Source organism: Pleurodeles waltl, chromosome 5, assembly GCF_031143425.1.
Source record: "Pleurodeles waltl isolate 20211129_DDA chromosome 5, aPleWal1.hap1.20221129, whole genome shotgun sequence".
Classification (NCBI taxonomy): domain Eukaryota; kingdom Metazoa; phylum Chordata; class Amphibia; order Caudata; family Salamandridae; genus Pleurodeles; species Pleurodeles waltl.
In genome coordinates, this window is record NC_090444.1 from 1,017,919,238 (window position 1) to 1,017,927,351 (window position 8,114).

The 8,114-nt window shown below is 46.8% G+C and overlaps 1 non-coding gene across 1 annotated transcript; it reads right to left on the reverse strand.

Moving 5' to 3' along the window:
* Positions 1 to 7,648: 7,648 nt before the first annotated feature.
* LOC138297527 (5.8S ribosomal RNA) lies at positions 7,649 to 7,801 on the reverse strand. The gene has a single exon (XR_011204129.1). It is a non-coding gene; the product is annotated as a 5.8S ribosomal RNA (ribosomal RNA).
* Positions 7,802 to 8,114: the final 313 nt, after the last annotated feature.

Here is an 8,114-nt window from a genome sequence, read left to right on the forward strand (position 1 = left end):
CCAACAGGCTGGCGGTGCTTCAGTGCCCATTCTGACCGCGGCGGTAAAGCCGCGGTCAGAAAAGGGGATCCGGCGGTTTCCCGGCGGATTTCCCCTGGCTGGGCTGAACTTCCATGGCGGCGCTGCAAGCAGCGCCGCCATGGGGATTCCGACCCCCTTCCCGCCAGCCTGTTTCTGGCGGTTTTGACCACCAGGAACAGGATGGCGGGAACGGGTGTCGTGGGGCCCCTGGGGGCCCCTGCACTGCCCATGCCACTGGCATGGGCAGTGCAGGGGCCCCCTAACAGGGCCCCAGCATGATTTTCACTGTCTGCATAGCAGACAGTGAAAATCGCGACGGGTGCAACTGCACCCGTCGCACCCAGGGCGCCCGCCGGCCCAGCGGGAAAGTCAGAATGGCCTCCGCGGTCTTCTGACCGCGGAGCGGCCATTTGGCGGTTCCCCGCCAGGCGGGCTGCGTCCGCCGCCCTCCCGGGTCAGAATGACCCCCCAAGTGTCTTCAAAATAATCCATTAGGGGGCTAAGTTTGTATTCATTTTGTTGGTAGAAAGGACTGCCTATAAGTAAATTGTAGTTGTTAGCTAACTTTACTACAGGGAAATAGGCTAGTGCAATCATTTTTGGATTTCAAAGGCATATTCTACACTTAGTGCACATTGTTGGAGGTGTCTCCATATGCTTTAATTAAAATGGTAGCAACAGGAATGGCTGTGTATGGGTAAAGCTTTACAATGGTTTGAGTCATGGCTTGTTAAAACTCTATTATTATGTGGGCAATAGTTGTTAGTTTTAATTTTGATGTGGTTTAGTAGTTTGTAGTGAGTGCTATTTTGTTTTTTAGGCCATAGGGAATATATGAACGGTATATTTATGATTTGATATTCACATCTATGGAGTATATCTGAGTGAATGGTTTGAGGCACATTTTGAAGGTTCCATCCGTTATCCATGTTTGACATTGGCTTAGTCTTAATAAGTTATCTGCAGTAGAACATATTAGGATTTGTTTTTCATTGTTCAGATAACCACGTAAGAGGAAGGCTTTCTCATTATGTGTGGTTGTTAAGTATTCAGGTATTTGGATTTCTTGGTATCTTCTAGCAGCAGGAGGGGTATCGCTGGTGGCTTTTTAGTTCATACAATAAAAATGTTTTAGGGGGTATAGCTGGTAGCTGGGCTGTGACGTGTTACGGTACCTTGGGAAGTATATCTTTTAGTATTTCACTTGTGGGCTCTTGTGAACTAGTGCTTGCCTCTCTGATAATACATGCTTTACTTATATTACTGTCACATTTGGAGGGTGGTTATAGTCCCTTACATTAGTTACATTCTCATCTTTCGAAAAAGCCCCCAAGAACACTCATTACAGTCATTTGTAGTAAATTTCCAATTGATAGTTTCTGTGCTTGTCCTTTCTTGGCTGTAAGTATAACTAGCATTTGTAAAATAATTGCTTTCAGTCCGGTTGAAAAACTTTATTTGGCATTTTCAAAATAGGCATTAACATACATAAATAAAATCAATCAAATCATTAAACCCATTCTCATGCACAGAAATATGACACAGTCATAATGATAAATTATGAAAATATTCTTAAAACTACTCATCAACTCCATGTGTCACATATCAATTCTGTTCACAGTTACCAGCTAATACAGGATACTTTTCCTCACATAAATAGCTTTTAAAATACAAAGTGTAACATTATAACAAAAAAAGGGTAATTTAAAGCAAATAGAAGCTTCATAGCAGCTTCATGGGTTTTGATATTGTGGGCAACGAGGAGGCTCTTAAGATAGAAATGCCTGTAATGTACATAATATTTACAGAATAGTATAAAGTGCATTGTGCTTCTTTGCTAAACCCATCATATGGGAATGGAATCGTGTACGAAGGAAAGGCCCTCATCTTGGGGAACACCACTAAATGGTGCACAATTCCCAATCTAAACCTTATCAAAACAAAGCAGTGTTGCATATTAGTTACAAAATATACATAACTTTTACAAACTTCCTCTGGGTAAAAGACATATAAACACCAACTGTTGATTTAATCATTTCTGCACCTCTCCTACCTTTCATACTATACTGCAGAGTGGATTCTTTAATGTTTTTTTAGAAAGAAAAAGCACTTGTGAAGGGTCCAGTCTTATATATAGTTTAAAGAAGGTATTAAAAGAAGTTTCTATATATTGAGGAATCTGTAAAACATTATCCAATTTTAAACAATCTTGAATGATCTGCTTAGTAAAATTAGTTTCCTCTTTTGCCCAAATATTATACCATATTAACAAAGGTCTTGTCAGAAGCACATCCTCCAGAAACTGTAATCCTACCTCCTGAGTAATTATCCAATTGAAAGCTGAGGTACGTAAGCACAGTAAATGTTTTAAAAAATATTTTTCTCCATTTGCAGGGATGTGCTTTCCATGTGCCCCCAGAGACCAGCCCGTATGCGGCCGTGGCTAGGACTCTTGCCTTATAAATACCTACCATGTCTCTAAAAGGGTGACTAATTAATTTGCTTGGAAATTTAAAAATCCCATGTGAATTCCTACTCATTTTAGCTTTAACAGTAGAAATCTGATGTTCCCAAGACCCATTACTTGTAAATAGAACCCCCATATAACTAAAGGAATTTACATTAATGAGCGGGGTGTTATGGATAAAAAAAGGTTCTACGTTTCTTGACTGTATGGCCACAACTCATTGTAAAGGTTTCTGTTTTGTTAATCAGCATTCCATTTGATGTCATGAATTCCTCAAATGCATTCATTAGTTTCTGTAGGCCCATCCGGGTCCTAGATAGCAGAATGGCATTGTCAGCATAAAACAACACGGGTGTAGGGTGCCCTGCCGCACAACGTCCATCAGCCTGAAAGGATTGCAAAAACATGTCCACCCCTAGGGGGGGCTAGGACACAACTTTGACTATTGCCTCTTCCAATTTTAATCCCTTCTGTGCCCAGGGTGCAATGGTTACTTCCTCGGCTGCAGCGCTGTTGTGCCAAGGACGTAACCATTATGTCCTGAGACTGACCCGCAAGGAAAGGGCTGCTGCTCCCAGTGGGCCACCCATCCCCAGGCCCCCATCGGGGATGGCAACGGAATACCTTCCACCGCCACTCCTGACCCACCCCCTTGGCGATCTGATGACATTGACATGCTCACGGTACACCCACGTCATCAGAGCAGGGAATAATATGTGGTTTGTTTTGTGTGGCTCCCACAAGGTTTACTTACCAAGAATCACTTGTAAATGGTTGATTAATCAATGATAGTTAGAGATTTTATTTAATAAAGTCTTTGGTGAATCAAGTTATTTTTTATGACCCAATTACTTACCCTCATGCCAAATCCAACTAGTATAACTGAGATGGACTAGTGTGTGGGTGTGCAATAAAGTTTTGGTGTTTATCTTTGCATTTACCATCCATGCATACTCTCCCTGTAGCGAACCCCATGCCGTTACATCATTTTGGAAACTTTTTGGAAAATAGTCACTAAGGGAATAATATGTGGTGTGTTTTGTGTGGATCCCACAAGGTTTACTTACCTAGAAGCACTTGCAAATGGTTGATTTATATTTGCGGACTGGCAAACTGGCGAGGGGCGTCCACCCACGACCAGCCGGACCTCCCAACCGGTGCCCAGTCATAGCTTCCCCACCCAGCCAGGCCCATTCATAGCTTCCAGACCCAGCCAGGGCAGACCCAGGCAGAGGAACTAAAGACTCAGAACTGTCACTGGGAGGGGGTTGTGTACCTTTTGAACTTCTTGAAGTGTTTTTTTATTTTTGTTCACCTCCATCCATGAAAAAAACGAAAAACTTACCATACTCCATAGCCCTGGATAGAAGGAGTGAATTTGCCCCACTGAACCAGAAACAGTCAAAATATCGAAAATATCACTAAAACAGGTGCTGGGAGGCTAGAAATGGCCCAGAGCCACTGAAGTCTCATGAGTTGATACTGTGAAAGGGTCAATGTACCTTCTTGGGCCATTTGAAGTGTTTTTTTGTTCATTTCCATCCTAGGGAAAAACCTGGAATCTTACCCGACTTGGAGCTCCATAGCCCTGGGTAGAAGGTGTGACGTTGCACCCTTGAACCAGAAAACCTAAAAATGTCGAAAATATCATTAAAACTGGTGTTGGGAGGCTGGAAATGTGCCGGAGGTACTGAAGGCTCAGGAACGGATACTGTGAAGGGGCTTATGTACCTTTTTGGGCCATGTGAAGTGTTTTTTTTTTTGTTCACTTCCATCCGAGGGAAAAACCTGGAATCTTACCCGACTTGGAGCTCCATAGCCCTGGGTAGAAGGTGTGACGTTGCACCCTTGAACCAGAAAACCTAAAAATGTCGAAAATATCATTAAAACTGGTGTTGGGAGACTGGAAATGTGCCAGAGGCACTGAAGACTCAGGAACTGATACTGTGAAAGGGTTTATGTACCTTTTTGGATCATGAGAAGTGTTTTTTTTTTTGTTCACTTCCATCTAAGGGGAAACCCTGGAATCTTACACAACTTGGAGCTCCATAGCCCTGTGTAGAAGGAATACTTTGTCCCCTAACCCCTTCTGTGCCTAGGGCATAACAATTACATCCTCGGCTATAGCGCTCCTTTCCAGTTTGGACCCTGCTGAGGGCTTTTCGGAGCTGACCTGGGTTCCTCTTCCAGCTCAGCAGCTGCCGGGAAGTGGGGGTACTAGGCCTTCATGCAGGGCTAGACACTGTTCTAGGCCCAAACCTTGTTTTGGAGCACAAGAGTCCTATCCGGTCTGCAGCCACCTTGTTCTGTATAGTGACTGAATTCACAATACCATGGGCTCAGGGTGCTGCCTTTGGCAGGTGCCTTCCACCTTTCTGGAGTCCGGGCACGGGGAGAGCAGGAGGTTTAAGCCTGGACTGTCCCACACACTCTCCCCACTGGCCTGCTTATTTTCCTCAACTATTAAGCCCCCACAAAGTTGGGGCTTACAGAACCCCGGGGAGGGAGACAAAAGTCAGAGTTAGCATGGCCTGCCTTCCATCTGGTCGCCCAGCCGGTGGGCCGTCAGGTCGGCTAGCCCAGCGACCAGCTGGCGCATGATGACTCAGTGACCAGATGGCCTGCGATGACGCAGCGGCCAGAGTGATCCAGGCAGCATGGCTGTCAGCCCAGAGAAGACAAGAGTGGACTTGCACTCTGAGAGGCGCCTTCCGAGGGCAGCTTGCCTCCCGGTGACTTGTGCGGACCAGGAATTCCCACCCTGACTATCTGGTTGCCCTGCTGTCTTGCGAGGGATTGTGGCCCCTGTCCCTGCACCCGGTGGCGCAGGGAAGGAGGGGGAGGCCCCTCTGCTGGGTGGCACGTGGTGGAGGCAGTTGTCAGCGAGACCTGATCCTCGGGGTTTGCATCTGTTCCCAATATTTCCACCTCTTGGCAGCTCCAAACTCTACTAGCTGTTATAGCACAGAGTTAAAGAATGGCCAAGTGGGGGATGGGTTTTAGGTTGGGAACAGCGGGGAAGGAGACCTGTGGAAGCAAGAGTTAGGAACACAACAGCAAAGTTATTCACATTAATCTTCATGAACTTTGTTAATAAATATCAATACTTTGATAACATGAAAGATCAAAACTTTTCAGTAACATGACTTTTTTGTTCTGGATACCTAGAACTAAAAGAAGGATTACGCAAACTTTCATTTAAGCATTTCCATAATAACACCTTATGCACTGACCATGGAACTCTCTCAAGTTAGTTCTTGGAATAGTAACTATGGCATGACAAAAGTAAATTAACAAATTAATTCCCAAAACATGAACAGCGAAAGATTCATTAATAATACTGGAAAGTCACACTCTGTTTTGATATGAGTTTCAGGATTCAATTGCCCAGAAATTACTATGTACATCAAGATTCCAATGCCAGGAAATGATCGTGCACTCTGCCGATCTGAACTGCAAGGGTTAATTGCAAAGAATGAATCGTGCACAATGCAGCCGATTCAACCATCCAGATTCAAATGTCAGGAAGTGATTGCGCACTCTGCCAATCTGAACTGCAAGAGTTAAATGCCAAGAATGAATTGCACACACTGCTACCGATTCAACCATCAAGATTTAAATGTCAGGAAACAATTGCGCGCTCTGCCGATCTGAACTGCAAGGGTTAAATGCCAAGAATGAATCGCGCACACTGCTGCCGATTCAACCATCAAGATTCAAATGCCAGGAGATGATCGTGCACTCTGCCGATCTGAACTGCAAGGGTTAAATGCCAAGAACGAATCGCGCACACTGGTGCTGATACAACCATCGAGATTCAAATGCCAGGAAATGATTGTGCACTCTGCCGATCTGAAATGCAAGGGCTAAAGGCCAAGAATGAATCACGCACACTGTGGCCGATTCAACCATCAAGATTCAAATGCCAAGAAACAATCGCACACGCGATTTAATCCAAAGACCAAAACTCGAAAAATCTCAAGAAACGGAGCCTAACCCGACCTCCGCCTTACCGCCCTGCTTGAGGATCACCAAGCTAATGAGGACAGGGCCTGGAAATGTCCAAGTAGGCCTCCGGAACAGGAGCCCTGGAAACTGCTGCTGCTCTGCACCGAGACCTCTGAATAGTGAGCACGTGGAGCTGGGCTTGGGTCCTTAAATAGACCCAAGCCCCGCCCACTGCCACACCCAGCCACACCTAGGCAGGCTGCAGGAAAGGCTTGAAAATGAACAATACATTGCAAACAGTATTAAAGACATATCAATATAAATACCTGCAATGCAAAAAGTTAATATTCAATATCAGCACACAATGCATGAATTATTACATTGCACAAGTTTTGTTTCTTTGCATTATGTTGCCTGTAGAGCGCGCGTTGTCCTGGTGTTGACAGCAGCCTCCCATGGGCCCACAGCCCCCTCTTTTCCCACCGGTCTGGCTGCAGAGGGAGCACTACCCCCCCCAGGTGTGGTGGTGGAGGAACACAGGCACCCACAGACTGACACAAAATCTTGGCTCGGAGGATGACTTTTAATAGATCACAGCAAGGTAGTTGCTCTGCTACTTAAGAAACCCCGAAACAGAATCAGGTCATTTACACATGATTTAGCACCGAGTGCCCAATGAACATGTGGTGCACTAAGGGCGATGGAGGTGGCCCCCTTATGTCTGCATCCACTTGCATTCAGCAGGTTGCCACAAATTATCTGAGATCATAGTCAGATGCTGAAGCAGTGGGGAAAGCCAGGACCACCATCCCCTGGGCTGCAGGGGACAGGGGGACATGGCAGCACAGCCTCTTTCCAGGATTGAAGCCTGAGGCCAGCAGTTGGCCCTCTCTTCCCCCGGTGAACCAGCCACAGAGGTGTGCAGTCAAGGCAGTGTGCGCAGGCAGCAGTGGAACACCGCAGACAACCACATGCAGCATGCAACCAGGCACCCCAGGATGTGCCCAGGGCAGACCAGTCCCCGGCCCACACTCCGCTGAGGCAGGGTGGCAAGGCTAGGTGTGCCTTCAGCGTATCTCCATGACAGGATCGGGGTTGGAATCCTGCTGCAGGCAATCAGGGGAACTGACCTGGGGGGGGGACAAAGGGAGCAGAGCTACCCTGCGACAGCCCCAGCCACCCAGGAAAGCCCCAGGACTACTGACAATCAAGCAACCCTCAGACAGGCATAGCCGGGGAGGAACCCGGGGCCGCAAGGTGCGTTCGAAGTGTCGATGATAAATGTGTCTTGCAATTCACACTAATTCTAGTAGCTGGCTGCATTCTGCATCTACACACGAGCCGAGTGATCCACTGGCAAGAGTCACAGGCATCTTTTCTCAATGTCCGCCCACCTGTGTGCGAAGGAGAGGTGGGAGAAAGGCAGCACCGCCCATCCGCCAACCACACAACGAGACGGCCGGGCACCCTGTTTGGCTTCCCGTCTGGGAGTCAAACTCCACGATTCAAAGAACAGCACAAGGGGCTTGGCCCAGGAGCCTCCCTATGGGCAAGGGGAGGCTCCCAGAGCAGCCCCATCGCTGCTGGTCCCTCCCAGAGGACAAGGAGGGACCAAGCAAGTCTTTAAACCCTTACCCCAGCCACACGGTACCAGTGCAAGCCAGGCACCTGGCAACAA